The sequence below is a fragment of the Sinohyriopsis cumingii genome, chromosome 3 (genome assembly GCF_028554795.1).
Source record: "Sinohyriopsis cumingii isolate HCF-2022 chromosome 3, ASM2855479v2, whole genome shotgun sequence".
In the NCBI taxonomy this organism is placed as follows: Eukaryota; Metazoa; Mollusca; class Bivalvia; order Unionida; family Unionidae; genus Sinohyriopsis; species Sinohyriopsis cumingii.
The window spans coordinates 70528438-70555544 of record NC_142963.1 but is presented as its reverse complement, the minus strand read 5'-3'; the positions used below and the strand labels follow the sequence as shown (position 1 = coordinate 70555544).

General features: G+C 35.9%; 1 protein-coding gene across 1 annotated transcript in view; it reads left to right on the top strand.

Annotated features, from left to right (window-relative positions):
• LOC149803075 (uncharacterized) overlaps positions 1-1436 on the top strand; it is a 50255-nt gene extending 48819 nt beyond the window's left edge. The window contains exon 7 of the mRNA XM_089952649.1: positions 1-1436. This exon is cut by the window's left edge and continues 3055 nt beyond it. The gene's annotated coding sequence lies outside the window, so the exon portion shown is untranslated.
• Positions 1437-27107: the final 25671 nt, after the last annotated feature.

The window sequence follows — 27107 nt, the reverse complement described above, 5'->3', positions numbered from 1 at the left end:
TTATCATCTTCATCCCAACGACAAATATTTTACTGCATCGTATCGATCCCCTCACAAATAATTAATTCCTTTGACATATTGACAATATATGAATGTTAATCTCTTTGCTCACGAAAGATTTAGTGCAGCAAAACTCAAATAGTTTGCATTAATGCATTATTATGATTCTTCAGGTATTCACAAAGCTGCCATTGTTGCTTGTTCTTTGGTGTTTTATAAAATTATTTTTTAAGTTGATATATGCAAATTCTTTTTAATCCGGTTTGTTTCTTCAGTCACATTTTTAAGATTATTTTACATACATGCAATGAATAGACAGAATTTCATCTATGCAAAAATATAATATCAACAAAGCAGCTTCGAAAGGACGGCTCAAAAATAATTTTAAAAAATCCAACAGAAAAGTCCACTGAATGAGCGCTACTATTGCCTGTTCAGCAACACGAGAACACAACATTAGACATTACAATTGATGTCCCCTCATTTTTATTGTCACCATTTAATTCTTTATAAACATTGTATGCAATATGGCCGCCAGTCAGATTAACAAGCCTCAGTTACCCTGTCTGCAATTGTTTTCTCTTTGCATGTGCAGACTGGTAACATGAACTGAGAGGACTGTGTTTTTAAAAAATCGTCCTACAAATTAACTGACAACATTCAGCTTAGTCTTTTTGTTGGGTAGAAAAGGTTGAAATAAGGGGTTTATTGGCAATGAACATTTACTTTTTTAACTTAGTGCAAAATTATACCAAACGTGGATCGTAAGGTGGTACGATATATCCTCTCCCTGCATGTTTATCGCAAAGGTATATGATATTGTCGTACTGAAAATCATGGGTCTAAGATGTGTTCGTACGGCCTATTTTTCTTATTTTCTTAGTGTAATGGGCCTAATTGCACAGTAATTCTGAAACTTCAAGAAACCATATTGTTTTGACAATTTGCTTTGTATAAGTCATTCAAAGACCAGATTCCTGTAAACCAAAATGTATCTGCTTCAGACCTTATAGGCATAAGCTAATCGGACTTCTGTGAAAATATTAATGAAAATTCCAATTTTGGCAAAAATATAGTATGCACATGCATATAAGCGTGTTCTAATTCTCAATCGCTCTCACCGGTATTCCAAATCGTATAAGGACGATCACATTAAATAACCTGGTCAAACATTTTTTTCACATCTCTTCATTGTCTGCAATTGGTTATATTTGCCGGAGAGCTGTTGTCTTTTCAAACAATAGCACCGTAGTTTGGGCATATGATGTCAATAACGAGAAAAATGAATTAATAAAAAAAATGTCACTTAGGTTTTTATGTTTTGTATAGAATTTCATTTTCAAATCTACTATCCTTTGTAAATGATATATTAAAATGTTAACATTAAAAATGTTAGCAAATTTTAATTTTTGAATATAAAAATGTTAAGCCTGTGATTATGTTGTTATTCGTTAAATCATATGGTTTCCTCGGCTGTAACTACTACGCTCTCTCTCTCTCTCTCTCTCTCTCTCTCTTGCTCTCGTGTGTGTGTGCGTGCGTGCGTGCGCGCGTGTGTGTGTGTGTGTGTGGTTTATTCTAACAGTTAAGACCAGTAGATTTATAGTGACTCGAACCAATTTTATTTTAGCAGCTTTTTCACACCTGTAACTCATATCGGGGATACAATATCTAAAAGTAAAAAGTCATATTAACCGCTTTGCGAGTAATATTTTTGTTTAGTCCAGCCCACTCAAATAGGATTTCGACAAAAAACAAATTTCTCACAAGCACAAAATATTAAAGGAATTGTTTACTACAAAACAAATAACTAAAATAGCTATTTTGTATTGAATTCAACTGTTTTCGGAGAGGTAATATAAGTATTACACGAGTTCGCATAAAAGCAACAATGCCACTATCAGGGGATAACACATTTGTTTTGCTCGTTTGGGCGTGACGTAAATGTTCTCTAAGCTAGTTGTCAAATAAAATTGAGGAAAACTAAATGTTAATTTCATGCTTTCAAACAAAATTGTATGCTCCGTTGTTTAGGAAAAAAATTAATGATCATAATATGGAGACAATTAGCTTTAAAGTTGACAGCAAGATAGTTAAAACAGGGCCGCATGAGGAAGGAATAAATTATGTGTTTAATGTGGTTACAACAGGGCCGCATGAGGAAGGAATAAATTACGTGTTTAATGTGGTTACATGCTTGTATTTATATTCCGCTATATTCACATAGCAACTCGAAGATGTAAATTTTAGAAGGCTATATTTACAGCTATTCGACATATTAAAAACGAACGCTGAATATGTTCATGAAGTAGTTGTTTTACAATCAATCATATAAATGACTAATTGTGACATAAATCTGAAAACATTCATACGTTTAAAAAGATTGAAGAAACGTACTTGCTGAAAATAAAAATTCTTGTTTCGGACTATCGTTGTGTTGATCTGTGTATAACACTTAAAAACGATTTATCAAGGACAAATTAATCTGTGGATGCTCGAGTAGTAAGATAATTGGAGGTTTCTGGCTCAAAACCCCTTTTTTCCACAGGACAAATACAAACTTTCAAACTTTCCTATCTCCCGACCCCTAGCCCCTTATCCACAGAAAAAATAATTCGAGACGAATAAGAGGCTCAAGGTCTCTAGTACGGACGGTGGAACTTTATTGTGAAAAATGTATTTGTCATGAAAAAGGGGTTTGGAGCTAGAAACCATCCTTTATCATTATTACTGGCAAATTTATAACAAAACTTTAAACTTCATCTCCTATTATTAGTGTATCCACAGCTGCTATCAGAAAGATCTCATCATCATATTGATACAAATACAACTTTATTTTTCCACTAAGTTTTCTGCGGGACTCGAACAAATATTTAATCTTAAAATAATCTAATAAGTTGATACATGCCATCAGCAGAGTACAATTTTTATTGGTCAAGATCAATCGTCACTTTTGTGTATTTATCTTGGCTGAAAGGGTCATGAAAATTACTGAATTTTTCTGATATCTATGTAAGATCGTCAAGCAACTTAAAACATTGACTGTCATCTGATCTCATCAAAGAAAGTTTTATCTTTTCAAATCCGCCTCTAAAACAAACACCAGATATTTCATCGGTAAATGTAACGGTGAGTGGTTTATTGTTTACGATTATTTGTTTTATTTTACTGTTCTTGTTCTCTGTTATTGTTGGCGTTTCCATATACTTAAACTTTAGATAAAATTTATATTTGTTTTGTTCTAATGCTGTACTAGCACTCATAATGCAGTCAGCTTGATATTTTATTATGTGCTGTTTTTCATAGTTACTGACACGCATTGGTAAAATATATGTTAACATGTTAACTCGGAACTCTCTGATAAGATCATCCATGTCATATTTAACTTCTCGGAGATATCACCGTATTTGATTGAGTAGTTATTTGTAAGTTCAAATTGCGGTTTTACATGCACTTTTTTTGTTTCAAAATGTAGTTCATTCTTCTTACCTGCGACTCTTAGTGTAACACCAACTCCTGATGCTAGTAACAAAATGGATTTAAAGTTGCTCCACCAGATACAATACCAGAGCCTGTTAGTGCGATTGGGATTTATGAAATTACTTTTAAGATTCTACTGTAATACTTAAAAGATTTTCTTTACGCATCAAAGTTTCTTATGACAGCATTTCTAGTATTCCAGAAAATCGTCTTTTGCGTTTTTTGGAAGAGCCTCTGATGACACATGGTTGAAATCTAACTTGGGGTCTCATTGTTTTGCTATTCTATAGTAAACGTAATCACTCCACCAATTGTATCTTATAACACACGTACACCATTATTTGTAGGATCCGTCAGAAATTCTCTGTACTTACCGTCTACCTTAGATGACATATCCTCAGTTTTTAATCATAAATAATATTAGCATATGCGTGATATACCGGTTTAAAAACTGTTGGTATTTCTGTGCTTTCGTTTACTTCATCAGCATACTTACCTTCTGTATTATTGATGTAACCGAGTTCTTTTACAAAGATCAAGCAAACTAAAGTCTTTGAGTATCAGGTGTTGTCTTTTACTTGCGTATACTGTACCAAATTGTGATAATCCAAAATCTTTAAGATTTATATCATTGACTGGTAAGTTGAGTTCTTTAGCAATTATATATTTTATATTTATGTATTTTTGTTCTGCAAGGATTTATTCAGCTTCTTTTTCACATCTTTTTAAAATAATCTTTTTTGTACATATTAGGCTCTGTATAAAGAGTTGATATTATAATCCATGGATTAGTGTGTGTTATTTAACCTTAAAATAAAATGATTATTTTTCTGTATCAGAGTATGACTCAACCTGTGATTCTATACTTGAGACAATTTCAAGTGCGGTTTCAATTGTTGGAACATCAAATTTAGATTTTTCTGACTTGTTAGTGATTTTACTAGTATATAATAAGATGACGCTAACATATCAGGACAGTATTTGCTGAATATACAAAAATCTTTTAGTTGAGGACCTCTCATACCCATGATTCTAACAATTGTCCTCTTTTTCAGTTAGATTTTTTGAGTCTAATGTTAATTTTTTCATTTTATTGATTTCGTTTACAACTTTTGCTTCATTAGCGCCATCTGGATCTAACGAATCACCATCAGCTGCTGCGACTTCAGTTTTAAGATTAAAAAATAAAATTTTAAATATCCCTGGCAAATCTAATATACTTGGTGGGTCAGTTAACATTTTTACATATTACAATCACACGAAATCGTCGACCGTACATATTTGAAACAATATCAGTCCAGATAAGGACATTCCGCTGACTCGTTGATACATAAGTATGTATTGTACAGTAATGACCAGGTTGTGTTATCGACGGATCCTTCTAACCTCCAGTTATAAATACGTCCGACATTTACATTTAGTCGACCACCTAGTTAAAACTTCCATATCGCTGCAGCTGCTGGACATTGTATTTTTATCCAAAAGTTAAAAGTTTCTCCGTTTGTGGTCCACTCTGGCTCTCCAGATATCGCATTGTTAAACTCAAACGCATACTTTGGATAATTTCCAGGGTATTGAATTAATGCTGTAACAACAGATCCCCAACGAGTATCTGCTAGATGTGGAATATGACTGACACTATTGACATGGACAAAAGTAAATCGTAATTTTCGTTCTCGTGCAACAGAAAGTGTAATGCGGTTTATCTGGCGCAAAGATTTTATAATGTCGATCGTTCTATAAGAAAAATTACTGGATGTTTTATATTGTTTGCTGGACTTGATAACATTGACTTTCAAAATATAGCACGAGAACAAGGCGGAGTGTATGAAAAGATAAATTTGCTGAACTTTATCATACAGCTACTGACCAAGGAAAACAACTTTTTCTTGTTTGATAAACTAGCTCGAGATCGTAATCACATGTTTAGATGCGGAATAAACAAGGTTTTGGATTGTGGAAAGTAGTCTAACTATCATTCTAAAAATGGACGCAAAGCAAATAAAAGTTCCAAAGAAATTTGTTGCGACAAGAGCCGCGCTTAAGAAAAAATTGAACAAGAACATCAAGGGCAACAACAAACAGCAGAAGAAACTTCTGCACTTTTTAAGCCGGTAACCGAAGCTGTACTTGGTAAACAATTGTCAGAGAAAGGTTTGCTAAGTCTAGTTGAAGAAGGACAGAAGAAAATTATTGAAACAATTGGAGACCCAGCTGCAAGAACTAAAAAATAAAATTTTGCTAGGTTTGTGGTTCGAAAGATGCCAAAAGTGGTTCAAAGTGTGTTTTACAGAAAAATGGAAGAACACCAATAGTTGACGAAGATTACCGCAATGTATTGAGAGATCGTATACCTAATGAATATACAAATTTGTCTCAAATGCGAAGCTGGTCACTTGATAAATACAACGGTTTTGTTCAGATGTTGGAAATATTAAAAAAGAAGGTGAATAAGCTGAACAAAATATTGTTAAATCAGAATGTAACGAACAATTTTTAGATTCGTGTAATAAAATGCGTAACGGAATTATTGCTAATGTTGTGTTATACACAGCTAATCAGTACAGAAACAGAAAGAAAGCATACGACCAGTCATGGACTTTTAGAAGATTATTTAATCGTTACGAATAGAATCTTGATAAACGTGTTCCAGAAGAAAAATCAGGTTGCGGCGTTAAAATCTTAAGTCACAAGCTGAAATAGTTGATCGGCTAATGTTACTTGTTTCATCAAAAGAAGCTAGAAGTGTTAGCATAGAAATCGACAACGAAATAGTAGAAATTTTATATAATCTCAGATCAAAAGGTTATTTAACAGCGGACGAATATTATATTTTACACGGTGATTTGATTCGTTGACGCGGATCGCTTTGAGTTTTATCTGCCGATAAAATATAATGTCATCAACAACTTTATTACTCGATTCGTCTCAAACTATAGCTGATAGCACAAACTTTACTGTCACGTACAATCCGTCAATAGAGCTAGGTTTAGTTTCAGCTACTGCTTGGTACACAAAGGCAAATGTTAAAACTAATGTAAATGATGATTTTACGTTTCAATCAGGTTTTTGGATATTTATTAAAATGACACAGGGAACTTACAACGTTACAGATCTAAACGAAACAATAAAATCTCTGATAACTTCAAAATGGTGGAGTCGCCGATCATTTTGAGCTTGCTCCGAAATACAATATATTACGAGCAAAAATAAAGTTAAAAAAATTTAATTGTTGAATTTAGCAAGACCAACATCATAGGATCGTTGCTAGGATTTGCTAAACAACAATACGCGACAATCTCATGGAAAGGAGAGTCTGTCGTCGACATTAGAAATAAATACCATTTTAGTAAACTGTTATATTGCCAGTGGATCTTATATACCACATGTACGTCGAGGACAAACTATCTACATCTTTAGTACAGATATTCCACCAGGCTGTCTGCCCCAAGTAACTACAAGATAAATTATATATTATCCGATAAACGTCGAAAATCAAATATATTCTATTACTATGACGCTAACAATCTGGCGACAGCTCGATCTCCACATGAGGTCAATCAATTAATCTTATCTGTCACTTTGTTATATAAAATTGTGAAAACTTTATCGCAAAAAAATTGAAGGAAGTTTCATCGGAAATATATTCTCTAAAATAGTTGAGAAAACACCAGGAATAGCAAAAAAAGTAGCACCTATTGCCATCAAACGATTTTGCTATGGGAGCAGCATCTGCGGCAGGTACAGCTGTCGGACAAAAGATTGATGATAAAATTAAAGGAACCACAGGCTCTACATGACAATCTGCACCAAGTGCTACCGATATAAAAATCAAGTAATTTCTTAAATGGCACCAACACCAGAAACAGCACGATATATGATAACAATAACAAAAAACTGATGTCTTCATCTGGAGAAGAAATGATCAGAAAATTAGTAACTAAAACTCAACTACGTCTAAATGTTGCTGCGTTTTAGCAACGTGCTCTGCACACCGCGATTTTGTCTAACAATAACAGATAAAGAATATCTGTCAAAAAATGTCTTGACTTAACCGAGGAAATAGCTGCAGATAGCTCAACAATAGAATTTGAGTATGTTGAGTATCATGATGAAAATTTAAATGAGCCTAACAAGATAGGCATCAGAACGTTTAACACACGTAATGCAGATGTGTTTCTGCTGCCACACAAGGCCGTACTAGAAGTACGAGGAAGTATAAACACCGCAATTGGTGGTGATATTGCAGATGGTACAGAAATAACACTTGTTAATGGTTGGAGTTTATTTAAAAGCGCAAGATATCAGCTGGCCAATCAAACAGTAGAACATATTTCAATGCATTTGCCATTAGCAAGTACTATTCTTTATGATATGTCTTTTAGTGAGGATTAATTGAGGTCTGTTGCAACAAATATGTTTTTGTTTAAAGATACTGCCGAAGGTAGTGTTGTTTAAAATGAGGTTAAAACAGATAATGAAGTAGGTGCTGCAGTACAAACAGATTAATTCTAACACTCAACATACCGTAGCAGCACTTACAACAGATACTGCTGGTGGAGCTATTGTTGCAGCTTCAATAAGATGTGCGTTTAGTAATGCTAAACGACCTAATTGTAACGAGGATTATGTTAAAAGAAGAGCGTTTGCAGATAACTGAAATCAAATAACAATGATACTGCCGCTAAGCACGATATTCGGATTTTGACGCGATTACAACAGTGTTTCGCTGTATCAAACATACACTAATACTTGACCGAGCTGACAAAAATGATTGTCTGATAAAAGCTTCTGGTGTAGCTGATGCTTAATTTGTAATTTCATGACTAGAGTTACGGATAACACGAGTTATTGTGTCTAATGACAAATCAATTAAACTTGAGTTAATGCTTACCGCATTTACCAAGAAAGTGTATTTTATGTAAAACAAAATTTGTCAGACAACAGTACCGAATTCGATTGACATAGCGAATAACAACAGCACCAAGCGAACAGTTGCCGATTTATGTATTTATCGTGTTTCAACGACACGATCGATGTGGTAATCAAGAGCAAAACAAATCAGTTTTCGATATCTTAAATGTTAGTTGAATATTTGTTAGAATAAACTCAAAACAATATCCAGAAAGAGCAATCGAATGCGATTTTACAGCTGGCGCTAATAGAAATGTATCTCGTGTTCACATGTACCTTATGGATGCTAAGCAAAAATATCATGATACTGCTAGCTGATTTCAAATTTCAATCGAAGAGTTTAAGACACTTTATCAGATCTTTTACATTTACGTGTCAAAACATTATGAACAAGCTATTGGATCAACTTCAGATACTGAGGTAACATGGACTCTAGGATTTTCTCCAGTCAACACAAAGTATGCTTATGCGCTAATCGTATCTGATAGATTTTTGACAATTGATTCGACTAAGGGCAGAATGACAGTCCAAGTGTAGAGAGTGACGTACTCCAAACACAATTTTAACAAACAAAATAAATAACAATGAAGTATATCGTACACGAAATAAACTTGTCTCCTGGACAAGTTTAAAAAATTTAGCAAAAGATGTCGTTGAACGACAGGCTGTTTCTTTAAAGATTGATTTTACAACTAACGGTGGAAAGAAGAGTGTCCTGGTAACACAGCCACAACTCAATAAAAAACAACAGTAGACAAAAATCGTATATTTTAAATCTATCAACAGCACAAGTTACATTAATGTCAAGAAATAAATAGGCGGAGGTTTTCTAGGACCTGCACTAGCAACGTTAGCAAAAATAGTACTTCCAAAACTATTACTAGTACTAGCAACATTGGGTATAGCTTCAGTATCAGGTGTGATATCTGGAGCAACAATAAAGGCAGTGTCCAATGATGGTATCAAACAGCTTGTGTGCAGTTTTATTTGAACTTTGATTTTATCTAACTATTGTAAACAAAATATGCCAATAAGACAACAACTAAATTAAAAGAACACAACGACAAACCGCAAAGCGGTCTAGGGTGGATTTATATGTCCCCCCTGCTGGCAGGAATAACAGGAAGTCTACTCACAAATTTGTTGGGGATAGGCAGAGGAATGCAGAGCAGGTCGATGCAAAGAGAGAAACGATAGGGAAAGGACTGATGCTTCCCGGAACTTGGAGGTAGCTCAGTTGAGTAATGTTGAGATTTTAGATAAACTGAAATATGTCAACTGATTTATTAGAGTATTTTCAACATATAAGCTTGAATCTCAGCTTGGAGAGCGGAGCTCTCCACCAACAGCAGCAGCAAGTTGCGTAATAAATATTCAAGATTTTAACGATAGGTCTGGCACACATTGGGTAGTACTTTATAAAAACAATTATTTGTATTCGTTTGGCCTGCCACGGAGTGATATTAACAAACAATATATTCTATCATCTCAAAGCAACAACAAAATATTCTTCTGATCAAATTCAACCAGTTGGAACTGCAGGTTGCGGATACTATTGAGTAATGTTGATCAAAAAGGTGGTTCGGATAAATGGTGATTTTCTATTTAAAAAAAAAATATTAGTGTAATTTACACATAGACCCAGTGCAAAATATGATAAGTTATCTTGCTATTTTGTCTAACAAGCAAATATAAAAAATTACAACGTATTGCCTCAAGTTTTGAAGTAAAACAATAAATACAAACGAAACAACATAAACAAATAAAATTAATAGACTGTTGAAAAGTATTTGCACTGTTTGCGTTAGAAAAAAGAATATATTTCTGAGGCAGGATAAATCGGAGGATGTTTGCTTGACGGTTGACCAATAAAAGTTATTTTAGTCGACGATGAAACAATAAAAACGAACTGCAAATGTGATGGAGGTCACGATCTTTATTTGGAGTAAGATAAAATAGCGACATACTGTCAACATTTCAATCAACGAGCTGTTATTGAATAAGGTATAGATCTTCACAAACTAATCGGTAAATTACCAAAACCTAGCAGAGGATGGACGTTACCAGGACATAAATATAACGGCCCTTTTTACAATCCGCTTGATCAGCAATTTGATAGCGATGACAATTCACTGCCAGAACAAGAACCTTATAATTAAGTTGACGCAACTGTGATGCGTCATGATATTTATTATCTAGATCATGAAGAAGATAAACCAAGCTGTGATAAGGTTCTGCTAAACGAACTTAAAAATATGCGGCCGAGCAGCGATCTATTTCACATATTAAGTGAAAGATTTGATCGTAAATTTGTACAAGGCATCAATGGCGTGAAAGATAAACTTGGAATAGGAACTATGCCAGACAGCCTAGCAACACAACTTGCTGCTCAAACTGCACAAACCTAAATAATAAAAAAAAACAGTTTCTTCGACGAAAGGTTGTCGCCAACGCAAATGATGATATTTGGGCGGTAGATCTTACTGTTATGTCGAATGATGATAGCGATAATGATAATGACAGACATTTGATGAGCATAGTTGGCGTTTTCAGTAAATTCGCATTTAGTATACAAATTACTGATAAAACTGAACCAACTATAACATGTGCACTGCGTGATATCAGAACAAGAGAAAAAAGAACACCTAATAAAATTTGGACAGACCATGGAGTGAAGTTTTTTGACAAAACATTCGAACAGTTCTGGAAAAGAATAATATCAGCAACTACCTGATAGGTTACGAAGGAAAGAGTGTTATTTTTGAGCGATTTAATCGCAAGTTAAAAGAAAAGATTTATAAGTACTTTACAACTAAAAATACCAACAAATACGTTGATGATCATCTGCTGATCGTATCAGAACACAATAATACTAAGCATATAACACTTAAAATGTCACCAAACGAAGCTATTAAAAATCTGACGCTTTCCAATGAAAATATGTACCGTAGACATAACTTGAAGGTTGGTGATAAAATTAATATTTCATCTGTAAGGAAAGTATTTTGAAAGTATTTACTCAGAGTTGGTGGAAAGAAGTATTTGTCGTTGATAAGGTTTTAACAACAATACCAGTAAATTACAAACTTAAAGCTCTTGCAGGAGAGCATGTCATTAGTAGTTTTTATGAGCAAGAACTACAAAAGACGGAGCAATCTATCGATGTTTGGTTAAATGGCGCGGATACAGTGATAGTTTTTAGTAGCGGTCCGTTGATATGATCAGAACGAATCTTTTCATATTTTACGAGTACGGATGTGCATTTGATGGGTTTGCATAACGATAACAGATGTTGTTTTCGCTCTGCAAACTGGAATTAGTCCGTCATCATATTCGGAATTTTAGCGAATATAAAGTCAAATTTTATATAGTTTTGTCCACCATGTATTTTGATGTCATAAATGATCAAGACCATACCTTTATAAACAACCCTGTGTGATAAATAGGCAACTTGGTTTGTTTGAGATCCTCTAATAGCTATTATTAGATAACCACAGTAGTTTAAACTTCCAATGACTTTCTTTGTTTTAATGTCTAATCAAACCTTGGTCATACTCCTCATGCCGATTGTAAATCGGGTGTGGTCGATACTCATTTTGCAATGACAAATTTGCAATATTATTTTCAGTAATACTTCTATTTACATGATATACTCTAGTTCCTTCTGCAATGTCATCGCAAAATAGAGTATATGAAAAATCTTTTACAAACATTTCCAAGTACTCCAAATCATCTTCAGCTTTCACTTTTATCTTGTAACCTATTTGTTTTTTGATACCGAAAGAAGCACCAGTTTAAGGTTATAACAACACACAGCATATTACCAGCATATTAGTTGTATATAAAGTATTTCTTGTTCGTTTACCGTTGACTTGTGTTCGTTAAGCATAATTTTTCTGCTGATATTTTATATAGCTTTTCTAATCACTAATTGATTTTATATTTGAACTGAATTAGATAAATAAATCAGCTCTAATATATATTTCATGCTGAAACTTAGCAATATTGCTAAACGAGGTTTTATCGTCAGAGTAAATAAAATATACAACACTATTCTCTAGACTGAATAATAGATTGAAGTTTGATAATCAATTCACACTAAATAAAATTGTTCTGTTATAAATCTATTTCATTCACTGCAACCTGATGTTCAAAATGAGCTTGACAAACACAAGAGACTGAAAGCTATAGTACAATATCATGTTATTCTAACAAAATTACATGTAACTGATAAAGTCTATGACGAAGAACTTACTGAAACTTACATTACAACAAAGTTAAGGAGAGAATTACCAGGGACAAATCTAAAATCACTAGCTGATGAAGTGTATCATGAAATATGTGGGGAAACAAAAAGAATAAACTGTATAAGGTTCTAGTTGGAAATTTGAGTTAATATCAGATGTTTTATTCCATACGATTAAGTATACTCCGATCAAATGTAGTACTTATGTTGATCACCAACCAAAATCAAAAATACAAAATGTTGCGTCAGCGTAAAATAAACAAAACGATCAAAAGTGTTTTTAATGGTCAGTTATATCGGCGGTATTTTCTGATTTCCTGCTGTTGATAATACTGATAGAGTACATCACGTTAGCAAACTAAACTTTAGTGGAATAGATTTTCCAGTTGCTGATCATCAAATTCCAAAGTCTGAGAAACAGAGCAATATTTCAATTAATATATTTGAAGTTCATTATAAAACTCAAGGTATTTATCCGCGATAAACTAGCGGAAAGCTACACAAAACACAGTAAAGTTTCTGTTTTACAAAAATCATTACGTGTGGATAAAGAACTTTAATAGACTTATTTGAAAGCAATATAGCAACAGAAAAAGAAAAAAGTTCTTCTGCTACAAGTGTTTACAAGGCTGCAATTCTGAAGAAATTTTGGATAGGGATCTTGAGTAATGCTTGAACGTCCAACGAATAACTATGCCAAGCAAAGATGAAAAAATATTACAGTTTATGAACTTTGATGAAAGGGTCTTTTATAATTTAAGCTGCTTTCGAGTATATCTCACAGCGAGTAGAAGGAGCTGAAACTAGTCCAAATAATTCTTCCACCAGAAAAAATATATATAATCACATTCCTTGTGGAGTAGCTTATAAAGTTGTTTGTGCTGTTGATAAACATTTTTCAATACCAATAAAAAAAATTACAGAGGATTAAATCCTCTATTTGGTTACTAAAGAACTTGATTGACAAAGTTGATTGCTTTCTAAATTTATTAAGCAAAAATTATATAATGAAAATCTAACAACAAAACAAAAAATAAAAGAGCAACTTCGATCTGACAGAGGAAAGGACCAGTGCCACATTATGGGAAGTTATCTTGGAGCAGCACATGACAAATGCAATTTGCGTTACAAAGCACCGGATTTCATTTCAGTTTTATTCCCATAATTTCAAAGGATATGATGCTCATATTATTGTTGAATTTTCAGCGACAAGGAAGTTACTAATCGTCTAAAACTCAACTACAACATCAGATGTATTCCAATTAATACAGAATAATATATGTCTGGTACACTTGGACAACTACGATTCATAGACTGCTTACAGTTTATGGCATCTTTGTTAGATGACTGGAGTAGATTTGATGAAAAATATTTATCAGATAAAGATGCATTTTATTCACAGTTGTATCTGAAAGATATAACAGATAATGAATACGAATACGCTAAGAAAATTTGGAATGAATTCGATTGTAAAACGTCTGGAGATTATCACGATTTATATCTGATAAATGAAGTTTTGCTGCTAACGGACGTATGTGCGAATTTCAGACACGTTAACGTTGATAACTACGGACTAGATCCAGCTTGGCATTATTCAGCTCCTGAAATTTCATGGGATGCGCTGCTCAAGCACAGCAAATTAAAACTTGAACTACTGACTGATCCGGACATGTTCTGCTTTATAGAACGGGGAATCCGAGGAGGAATAAGTGTAATTACGAAAAATTATGCGAAAGATAACAATAAATAAATATCGAATTACGATTAAAACCTTCCATCGTCTTTAATTGTATACCTTTATGCAAACAATTTATTTGGCTCTGCGATGTCAGAGCAAATGACATACGGTGGGTTTAGGTGGATTTTGTTAAGATCAAGTGGTCTAATGCAAAACTGTTATTTACAGACACTGATTCACTGTGGTAGATAGAGTGTAAAGATGTTTACCTTATGATAACAAAGAATGTCAGATTATCCTAAATCAGTGGATTTAAATCTAATGATAGCAAGAACGTAATCAGAAAGTTCAAAGACGAGACTAATTTTATTCCAGTAAAGGAGTTTATTGGACTCAGACGAAAAATGTATAGTCTCAAACTAGATGATAAAATAGTTAAAACGAGAGCTAGAGAATAAAAAAGAAATTTAGTTGATAAAGGATTAGGATTTGATGGCTATAAATCCGCACTTGAATCGCATGGCTCTGTAGAGCTTGTCAGGATGATGATTATCATATCAAATTGTCATAAGAATGATACCGATGTTATCATAAAATCTAGGGTTTGCAACTTTGATGATAAACGTTATTACTCGAATAGAACGAATACACTTGCTATTGGACATTAAAAGAATGTTGAGCTTGATCTTGATGGAGTTAATGTTTGGACTGGCTGCTATCAGATATGTAAAAAGATATCTGACAAATTTATTATAGGATTGCCAGAAATAAGGTAAAATGCGGGTTTCTGGTTTCACTAGCTGTATTCGAGACCTTCAGCCTTATAGTCGACTATAATTATTTTATCTGTGGATAAGGGGCTAGGGGTCGGGGATATGAAATTTTGAAAGTTTGTATTTGTCCTGTGGAAAACCAGGGTTTTGAGCCAGAAACCTCCTATTATCTTACTACTGCTTGTATACTGTTTTAAATGACTCACGTCGAAAAGGGCATATCTTCAACAAGGTGAACTTGCCGAACATTCTCTCGGCATTCGTCCTTCTTCGGGAGATGATGGTGTAGCTTCCGTTTGATTGTAATATCTGCACTTTCGAGATAGGCTGAAGACCCCGACCTTTGAGTGATAGTTGCTGTTGCGCTTGCTGAAGGTGAACGTCGATGTTTGTTGAGTCTGTTGTTGTTTCGCCTTCCTCCTGGCTATCTTTGCAGCGAGGTTTGTGTTTTTCTCTTTCTCGGTTTTTTGAACGCCCTGTCTGACAGATAGGCTCTAGGTGGAGCGGTTGTCAGCACAGCTCTCACAGTCATAGACGTTGATGTTGCCCGTCTTCATGTCTTTCTTCAAACATCTTTGTAACGCAGACGTAGCCGTCCAGTCATTCGTGACCCTTCTGCTAGCCCGCCGTATAGCAGGTTCTTGAAAATGCGGAATGGGTCTATTCTCTTGACGTGGCCGAGCCAGCAAAGGTGCCTCTAGGTGAGAATGAAGTTCATGTTGTCGCTTTCCAGAACCTCTGTGTTGAGTACTTTGTGCTGACAATGAATGCTTCGCAGGCATCTCAGGTGGAAGTTGTTGAGATTCCTCTCGTGGCTCGCATAGGAGGTGCATGTCTCGCTGCAGTAGAGGAGTGTGCTGCGCACGCAGGCCTGGTAGACGCAGTTTTGCCTAATCAGTGAGGTTGGGATTGTTCCAGACCCTCTGTTTCAGTCTGTCCATAAGTGCCTATTTCTTGTCAATCCTGCCGTTCACCTCAGAATCAATGGACAGCGAACTGGAGATGGTGGACCCGAGGTATGTGAAGTTCTCAACAACTTCCAGGTTGTACACATCGATGGCGATGGTGGGAGGGAAGTCTGCTTCCTGCGCCCTGATGTTTGTTTTCTTCCGACGGATGATCAGTCTCAACTCGTTAGAGACGTGGGAGAGGCGGCGTTCCAGTTTCCGCAGTCGAACTCCGTGTGTGATGTCAAAGCTGAATCGTCGGGCAAAGAGCAATTAATGGATTAGTACTTATATGACTTTAGTCTTATCATGGAGAAGGGCAATGTTGAACAACTTTCCGTCAGCCCTAGTATGGGTGTACTCTTCCTCGCTGAAGTCCCTCAGTGTGTACTTGAGGAGCATGGAGAAGAAGATGGCAAAGAGCATTGGGGCAAGAACACAGACTTACTTCACTAAGGACTGAGAAGACCTTCGACGTTGCGCCACTGAAGCACACTGTGGTGTGCATGTTCTCTTGGAACGACGTGACGACAGCGAATAGTCGTGCGGGGTAGGCGATCTTCTTCAGGAGCCTGAAGAGTCCGCTCCGACTGACCAGGCCAAATGCCTTCGTCAGGTCTACGAACACGATGTAGATGGGCATCTGCTGATCACTACACTTCTCCTACAGCTGGTGAAGTGAGACGATCGGTCGGCTCGACTGCCACACTGGGACTCTGGGTAAACGCTGTAGGCTATGGTGCTGCTCTTGAGGACTTCAGGTGGGATGTCGTCTCTCCCATGAGCCTTCCAGCAAGCGAGGCAAATGATGGCTTTTCCGAGCTCTTCCAGGGTGGGCGGTGTGACTAGCAGGTCTGGCATGGCATCCAGAGCGGTGTCGGTGACAACGTTTTGGGTTGCATAAAGCTCGAGATAATGCTCATCCCATAACTGAAGATGTTTCCCCTGGTCTGTGATGACTTCGCCCGTCTTTGACTTGAGGGGGACGGTCTTAGAGGTAGGGGGCTGTCGCCTTCTTGACACCCTCGCACATTCCCGGTGTCGGCAGCTGTCTGTATACTGGTGCAAAGGTTCAGCAAATATGTGTTGGTACAGCGGCGGGCGGTCCTGAGGGCTTGTGGTGTACTTAGGCTAGGTGCAGCTTTATATGCCAGGAGGGCTTTCCTTTTTGCCTCAGTCACGGGCTCTCTCTCCTCCCAGTTGGCCTCATACCAGTCTGCATTTTTGCGCTTCTTCTTCCCGTAGGCAGTGATGGCTGAATTGTACACACTTTGAGTCGTTGGTGACATCGGGTGTCTCTTTGGTGAGAGCCTCCTGCAGTTTGATGATGAACTTCTGTGTCTTCTCTGGGCTGCTTACACAGCCGGTTTTTGCAATCCTTCTTCCTGGTTTAGTTCAGCTTCTTGGGTATTATTCGCACCTTGCTGACCACGATAGATTGGTCCGTGTCGCAATCGGCACTGCGGTAGCTGTAGATGAGGACGACACTGGCCAGTTCCACACACCTGGTGCTGACGAAGTCTAGCTGGTGCCAAGTGGCGGGAACGTGGGTGTCTCCATGACATCTGGTGGATCTCCGTGCATTTGAAGAAGCTGTTGGTCACATATAGGCTGTGGGAACAGCACATCTACAGCAGTCGGTGACCATTCTCGTTGATCTTACCCCTTCCGTGAGAGCCGAAATAGGTGGACCAGGTCTCGTGGTCAGCTTCCACTCTAACATTGAAGTCTCTTAGTAGGTTTAGGTCTTCAGTGTTGGGGATACTGGATATTGCTTGATCGAGAACCTCCTAGAATTTGTCTTTCTCCTCGTTGGTGTGTAAACGCTGAAGATGATAAATGGGCTTGAGGATGTTGAGAGCCGGAGGGTAAGGATCCTCTCAATGCCTTATGACGGAACTTCAGTGACGGAGACTAGCGTGTTCTTTACAGCGAAGCCAACACCGTGCTGCCTAGGTTCATCCGATGACTTCCCTTGCCAAAAGAAGTTGTATTGGGCTTCTTTGATAGTGCTTATTTCGACCAGCCGGGTCTGCTGAAGGCAGACAATGTCGACTTTCAGGCGGGAGAGTTCTTTGTCAATGGCGGATGACTTCCTTTCGTCGTCGATCTTCTGCGGGTCAGCGGTGAATCTAGGACTCATGGTAAAAGAGTCTTCTTATTTCTTCTTTGACTTTTGTATGGTGCTGAGTTTGTAGCCCACTTGTTGAGAAGGTTCTTTAAGCTCCACGCATCCTGTGAAGCAGGCAGGCCATGGCGGGGCAGCGCCTTATTGATCGGGGGCTGCACAGCTTGGGGAGGGTGGCAGCTCTTCAGTGAAACATGGCGATCTCTCCCACCGTCGGAAGCAACCCCTGGCGCCAAGCTCTACGCCAAGCAAGCTTTGACTTAGAACCTGTAAACTGCTGACTCCCGTGTTGTGCCGACGCCTTACGACAACGATGGAATGTCCTCTTCAGTGTAGCTACGAAGCCTGGGCAGGGTGGTGTGGATAATCAACTGTTGCCCATGTAGCAGATGCCCCCTCCACGCAGCTGGTGTACCCAAGGGAACGACGAATGCCGATTCAGCTTGGCACCAACGGTGTCGCAGGAGTTTCCGCAATGACGTTGAAGTCAGTGTCAGACCGCCTTAGGGACTCCGCCTCCAACATGGTCCACCGGACATAGATGCTAAGCCACTCGCGAAGGCTAGGACTGGATTTTAATTGACGGAGGCGATCAGAGACGTAAGCCGTAAGGAGCATTTTTGGAGGAGTGGAGCGCTTGTCACCCACTCCCACCCCGTCAATGTCAACATTGGACCACACATTACAAAGAACAATATATACGACATCTTTACTAGGATCCTTAAATTCCAATTCTAACACACATATCAATCAAATGAGGAAACGAATACAAGACAAGACGTTATTTATTTCCATTCACCCATTTGAATTGTGGGGTACCTACTCCATGCGTTAAACAAAGACAATACAAAACTATTTATTTCCATTAGCCCATTTGGATTGTGGGTGTTAAAGCGCCGTACATTAGAAACAGGTACTTGAACATGGTTACAATGATAGCATCAAAAGAAGTGACATCGAAGAAGAAGAAGAAGAAACATATCTGTATGATTAAAGCGACAATCATGCATAAGAATTACTTTAATTCAAATGCACAGAGAGAGAGAGAGAGAGAGAGAGAGAGAGAGAGAGAGAGAGAGAGAGAGAGAGAGAGAGAGAGACTTTACCCCTCTCTACAAACATATTCTTTGATTGAAGTGAATTCGGGAGAATCATTCATACAAAAACTAAGATTTCAGAAATATTCATATTTTACGAGGAACAACACCTACAACGAAACAAAAAAGAAATATTAAAATAACGTTGAATTGAATGAATGTGTAACAACAATCTACATAAACGTTACAAAAGGCCACTAGAAAAAGGTTTCTTTACTGAACAGTTATATTAGTCACGTAATTGATCAGTGAGAAGAAAATAAGCATATTATAAAAGCAACACTATGTATTTTGATAGTGAGATCTGTCTTTCTTTTCAAAAAATGCTTGGGCCAAAGAAGCGAAAAGAAAAATTGATATGACATATACAGTACGTTACGGTCAAATAACCAAAGCCTGGAAAGATACAGTTTGATGAAAGGAACCAGATTTAAAACAGTGGTGTTAATGATTTTCTGTAAAATATTCAATACTTTTGAACTTGGCAAAGCATCTGTAGCAGAAAGGTTTACCAACCTTAACTACTAGAATATGGAAGTATTTCATTCAAACTTAATGATAAAATCGGATGACATATTACCAGAAATAATTAAGTGACAAATAACACTCATCATAGATTAGCAGAAATAACTTCGGTTGAAAAAAAGCACATAAGAAAACATGTCAAAGAATAAATCAGCTCTTGCTATTTCTTGCCAACTGATACATTTGAAACGTCTAAATTTAAAATCAGTACAATATCATTAGTATCAACTTTCGTTCGTCACTTTATCTACCAAGCACTTAAAATCTTGAAAATAAGTTTAGCTGATCCAGTTGTTTAAAAACTGGAAGACTAGAAAGGAGAAGACAAAAAGTGTTTGTTTTTTACGAACAAGAATATCTCTATGGAGTGAACAAGGTGAGATATATCTAGTTGTTGAAATTTTAAAGCCCAAAAATTAACGGCAAAAAGCACGTACTAGTTAAATGCAAAGGATGTAACTATTTGTTTAACAGTTGGAGCGCGGCTGAACATATTATGAAATCAAATAAATTATACCGTTCCTTCAGATATGACTAAAAGAGATTAGATACATAGGAGATCTAAAAAGCATGAAAATTTAGGAATTGTTTTGACAATGGTGGGCTTCTATAATTTGACAAATGTAAACAAAGGCAAAGCGTTGAAGAATACATTCCTTAAAGCTGTCAAGGCATGTAAATTTATGTTGATTAATTATGAAAGGGGGGTACATCCATTAGCATAGATCGTGCACATGTAAAACGTAATAAGACAACTAGAATTGCATGTAATAAATGTAATTCAGTATAAACAAAGGAGATAATATTTTTAAAAAAATTGAATTTGAATTTAGTTTAATATACATTTAATCACAGCTGAATAGAAGTACAATGTAATTACTACAGATTGTCTATGCAATTTTGAACACATTAAAAAGTAATAAAACCACAAATGATGATATTATATTAATAATGAAAACAATTAAACTTCTTTGAAATTATATTCAAGGAACGTATTATGTTTATTTCAACTACACCATCACTATACACTTTTCTGGATAAATATTTCAACATAGTTGGTTTAACACATCTCTAAAAGCTCCCGTTGTAAAGAGATTTACCACAGTAATCAAACTCAATTAATAAAGGACTAGTTTCATACTACATAGTTTATGAAGAATTCAGTACAATTTTAACGGTGTTTAAATACACATATTTTGATAATACAATTTCGCATGGAACCATCGGATGACATCTGGTGATATTTGAAATAATTGGTAGAATTAACACTGATATTGTGGGAGAAGTCTAATTGTGCCCAGAGCAACGTGTATCGGATATGCTAATGATTGTAAAGTATAAGATCTAAACACAAACAGGAATTAAACATAAATGACAATTGGAAGATTGAAAATAGACATACTGATTAATGGTACGTAAAGATTGTGAAATATCAACGCAATTAAGATTATGTTACAGCAGACAACATGAACAGTTTACAGCGAGAATAAACGTAGAATAAAGTGAATACGTTGAGAAACAAATAGAGGCTTAGTGTATTTAAACAAGCAAAGCCAGTTTCATATTTGGCGTATTTGCTATACATTATTCAACATACTAATGTTAAAACTGAGCAAATGGCACACATGCTTTATGCATAACCTGATTACTGGACTTTCGGCTACAAATACAAACAAATTCACACAAATACAGACAATCCCTTGTCTTGCCAGTCAGTTTAATGCAATATGGTTGTTAATTCATTTTAACCATGTTACATAGCAGATACGTTAAGCGAGATAAAAATGTATTGCACTGAAACTCAATTTTTCACATTTAAACCAGAAAGCATACTTGTTAAATATACTTTATAACTGTGTCAGTGTTCACTCTACATAAACATGCAAAACACCGTGTGAGGGAATTTGTCAGAATCAGTTTAACTGGACAATGTGGATGACAATATCTCGCTGTACAGTTTACTACTAACATTTAATTGACAAAAATGTGTCAGAATCATTTGAATCAGTATACAAATTTCAGAAGCGAAAACGGCTGTCTGAATGTGAAATACATTTACATAATTACGATGAATTCATATCAAATCATTGCATTGATATGAAACAAGTTCATTTGATCTGCAACAATTGTAAGCTTCTACCACAACGTGAATGAAGATACAATAAGAGACAAATGAAATAAATTACGTGTCAGCATGTTTTTGCTACTTTTTCATAGACGAATAGCTCATAGAGTTGGTCTAACCAATATGGAAACTTGGATTGTTGGCATAGAGGCTGGTACAATTTGTAACAAAACAGTAAAAACCAAATATCATCCGGGTATGTTTTTCTCAGCTTCGTTAAGTGTCATAAGAAGATCATCTACATAAGTAGGAAACAGAAAAGAGGACCCAGGATGGATTCATTGAGAACGTTTATTTGGATGGTCATGGAATTAAAAAAGTTACCATTAAGTGGAGATAACTGCTTTATATTTGTCAAAACTGCTTTAATTTAGTATGCTATACAAATATATAAAAATATCAAATTAAAATCATCCAAGCGTGCAATTAAGGTCAACAGTGACCTAACTAGTCGATAAGTGCGCGCTACGTGAGTAAAAAGATACAACGCGTCCTTCACTTTAGTAAAAGACAGTGGTGAGAATATAGGCCAAATACAAATTGTAACATAATGTATGAAAATAATAGGACACACACACACACAAAGACAGGCATGCACATGCACACACAGAGACATTTTATCTTTATTAACGTTTTCGGTCAATGCATGCTAACTTCTTCACGGCTTACACAACATATTTTAATCCCAAATTATTTAAGAGATCATTAATAGGGAGTTCCCCAAAACCTCTTATGCCTCATACTACTCTTTTTAACTGACTAAACCAAACCTCACTTATTACAACTCATGTGTGTTCTACAGAACGATAACTAATGGATGAAAAATCTAGTAATCCTGAAATTATTTAATCAACAAGTGCATACATTAAATTTTCTATTTAAGATTAAAACGAAAAAAGGAAATACTAAGATTGAGTATTTACTACTACGAATCTACAGAGCTGCATGTAAAAATTCACCAAAGTTAGCATTTTTATTTTGTCTCTTGTTACTTAGTTCCCTTTGTTTTGTTATTGTTTCGGGAGATTCTTTTTGCTTGCCTTTTCAACAATGCTTTTATCAATTGCATTTATTGTTTCAGTCTGTTGCTTGGAGATTTGCCACGCCTTCAACTGAATTTAGGAGTGATGATAAATATGCACACTAGTATACCAAAATCATGGAAGAGCATACAAAAACTGTTCCGCATTTTGTGCATGTCATCATTAGCTTTAATAGGTAGTTTGCACATGGCAACATATCATTTAAAGTAATGAGATAATAGTACAACTGTTTAAATTGGTATGCTACCAAAGTATTATACAATCGAAACTGTGAATGGGTTAAAGAGTTACTTTAGAAAATTGAAACACTATATAAAATGCATTGCTGACCATATGCAATGTATTAAGCGTTGCACTTATTGCAGGAAAACATTCCAAAACAAACATGCACACAGAAGCACAAGAACATGAGAATAGCTGTTACAATATTTCATGATCTAATCCCTGCTGCTGGATGGAAAAGTTAGTTTATTTTCTTGTTGTGTTTCTGTACATTGTGTTCCATTCTGTTGCGTAACGGCAGAGCCTGCACTGCGGAGAACATTTAGAACAATAGGTTGTTTTGGCCATGCCTCTTCGCTATTTATGTAGTAATCGATAGCTGCAACAAAAAAAAAGCGTTGAAATAGAAGCCTCTAAAACCTTCTATCTTAGGACTTTATTCTTTTCCTTTTCTTTTATTTCTTCAATTCGGGGCCCTGAGTGGCCGAGTGGTCTAAAGCGCTCTCCGTTACTGATCACTAGCATCTCACCTCTGTCTGCGTGTTTTCGAGTCTAGGATTCGGCCAATGTGGGTATGTGAGAAAGCTTGCCTGTAGCTTCTCGTGGGTCGGTGGTTCTCCTCGGAGTTTTCCCGGGTTCTTCCTCCACCATTAATAGTGACCGCCATGCATAGCCTATCGTGTGCTGAAAAATGGCGTTAAACCTCACAATAACAACAACAATTTTTTCAATTTCGCATTCCATTTCGGCTCTCTTTGTCTTGTGTCAGTTTTACTTTGGTATCCTGTAGCATGTTAAACAAAGTGTCAAATTTATAACTATGATCTTTTAATTAGTTTGATGAATTATTGTATGTTCTTCAGTTGTTATTCATTTATCTAAGTTGTCTTGATTTTCTTCTACCATGTTTTTCAGCTCAGTCACTGACTGAGTCATTGAAAGACTATAACGGCACGGCACCATCACCCGATATTAGGCAGAAGCTGAAAGTTACCTTCGCTTCCTTGTTTGTTGACTACAGACGAATTTTTCACAGGTTATTAGTAGATGGGAACAATCAACCATTTATTTCTGTCGTAGGTAAAGCATTGTGAGAAGTCAGTAAAATTATATATAAAAAGGGTCGCAAACAAATGTTTGCGCACGAACGGGCAACAGAACTGAATGAAATATGGATTATACGACATTTTAACAAAATGCAAGGGAAAGAAACATTTAGTTATGATAACGACAAAATGTTTCTAAAACATATCTGTTTTTCAAATATATAAATGTGGTTACACTTAAAATCAAGAGCTACAAGAGGAGAATTGTGTTTAAAGGCTTTGCATATAAAATAATGACATTTAAACAATTTTGACATAACAAAGCAATTGCTTCAAGACAGCAACATTTTACACTGAAACTTCAATCATTTGCACATAGGATGTCAATAGCTTCTAATCAGCAAGAAGTTTCAATACTGAAATCATCTTCACATAATATATGAATGGCTTTGCCTGAGATAGACTTTTCGCTTAATCAGAGAACGTATTGTCAATCATTTTGTCCAAAATACAGTTGTCAACCTCATCTTGCTCTAATCTATCGGTATCAGATGCCGTGCAATAGCTAGAAACTACTCCTCGTTACTTACGATACTCCCACATTGGAGTCATTTTCACCCAATGTGACTGCATTTTTTAAAATTACAATGTGTTTACATTTTTAAAAGTCTAAACGGCATAGCAATAAATAATTCCCGACGTTGTATGCGTGGTCAATTATTTAATTTTTCCAATTGTAAAAGTAATTTCAGGCTGGGTGTGCAATACGGAAATTTGAGGTGTGTAGTACGGAATCACAGAATCACAGATCGAACATCTGTATCGAACGTCACATCAGCCATGCAAGATTAAATAGGTATATAATAAAATAATTGTACTTTTTTTATTTTCAATGCAAATTTTAAATATACTGTTTAATAATTCAACTTGTTAATAAATTGCATGTATGTTTACTTTTTCGTTTTTTTTTTTTTTTTTGTTATTAGCAGTAGATAGCAGTATACAGCTGCAAAACGTTTAATTAATAAATATGAGTGTTTATAGGCCACATAATATTATTAGTTGTAATGTGTGTGTGCGAGGTTTACTTTAATTAATTAAATAGAGTAGTATTGTGTATTTCCTAAATTATCTGTAATTAAAATATATTATAAGAGCTGCAAAGAAGCGAGAACCGGAATTACGAACAGTTGAGTGGCGGAACCGCGAACTGCGAAGAGATGGAGCAGAGAATGATAAAGTTCAGTAACAATCAATAATTGTAAGAGACATCCAGAACTTTCATATCTCATACTACTGTAGTGTCTGAATGAAGTAAAAAAGACGTGATTTCGAGAGTCACAGTAACCAAGGTATCTGTATTGGATCTGATATACATGGTAGGTTACATTCGTAGCCAATTTTATTCGCTGTGATGCCCGTACAATGATGTATCTTACCTTTAAAACAAGTAACGCTGACGAAGACAATAGTCGCAGGAAACGTGACATACACATATGAACGTGCTTACGTGCGTTAGAAAACGTGTACCAAGATAACTTAATTATGTAATAAAAGTCGCGATGACCCACTTGAGGGTTGCAACGCTATACTGTTTGATATGCACACGCTTACCAGTAAGCGCATAAAGTAAACTAAATGTAACAAAAAAATAATCTAAGTTTTTGCCTTATGTACGCATGAACGCACATATAAACGCACGTGCACATAACTAGATTTACAGGCGGGGTGTCACGCAGAATGTCATGCATCCCTAATACCAGAAGCTCTGGACCAAAAACAGCCCAAGGTGTTTTAAGAGTTCTTTCTGATCCAACTTACTTCAAAACTGGAATGCTTGATGGCTGGAACATTTCATATCCAAAAATGAAAGAAAATCATTTTTACCTTTAACTCGCAGGCATCATCACAATCTAAGATTTAAAACGTCTTCAATTTCATGTCACATTTTTCTTTCCATCCAATTTTGTCTCAGTTCATTTGCGATCCTGTTAAAGAAACTATGCAGCACTTTTTGTGGGGTATGGGTGGGGGGAATGTGACAGAGTAAAGCAATTATGAACAGAATTAGTGACTCGGATTTGCACAAAAGTTGAAACCTTTATGGTATTAGATTCGAAGAAAATTGTAATGGATTTTTTTAGTAATGAAAGTTCTACTTATTACTTGTAGCAGAAATGTGTACTGACCTTTATAGATTGAGATTTAAGGTATTTTTAATATGTTATTGCAGCATTGAAAAATATACCGCTTGTATGCGTGATAAGAAAGCTAATTTTGAGAATCAGTCGAGAGAATAGAAACCTGTATTAGTGAATGACTGAATAGTTGTATTTAAAAGAGGTATGACCATTCACACAATCTATGTACAGTGGATTTGTTATATTATATGCTACACAGCATTGCTGTTCTATTAATGTCTTTCAACTGGCCCTGCCCTAACGCGCATTTCAGGGGAAGGTCCTGAAAAAATCCTTGATGGTGGGATGGGAGTGTAAACAGATAGGCAAGGGGTCTGTGGAATGTAACCCTTAATGGTCCTAATTTTGAGCATTTCAAAACCATAATTTCAACCATGTAACTGCATATAATTTTCGTTTATAAAAGATGTTCCAGTTGTTTCGCTATCCGAATTTCTTTTTTTAATTTTTTTTTTTTGTGGCTGGGTGGTACGTTTCTATCCATTATCTTAACCAGCCTTAAAAAAAAGATTTTCTCCTTGGCTTTTTTTTTATCTTGTATCTGCTTCTTTTTCTATTTTTAAAATTTATTTATTTTTTTTATTTATTTTTTTCCTCTAAAGTTTTAGTTACGGTCCGGAATACAGAGTATATTTTGTTTTTAATCAATTCAATAGAATGTTCTCTTTCCGCATCCAGATTA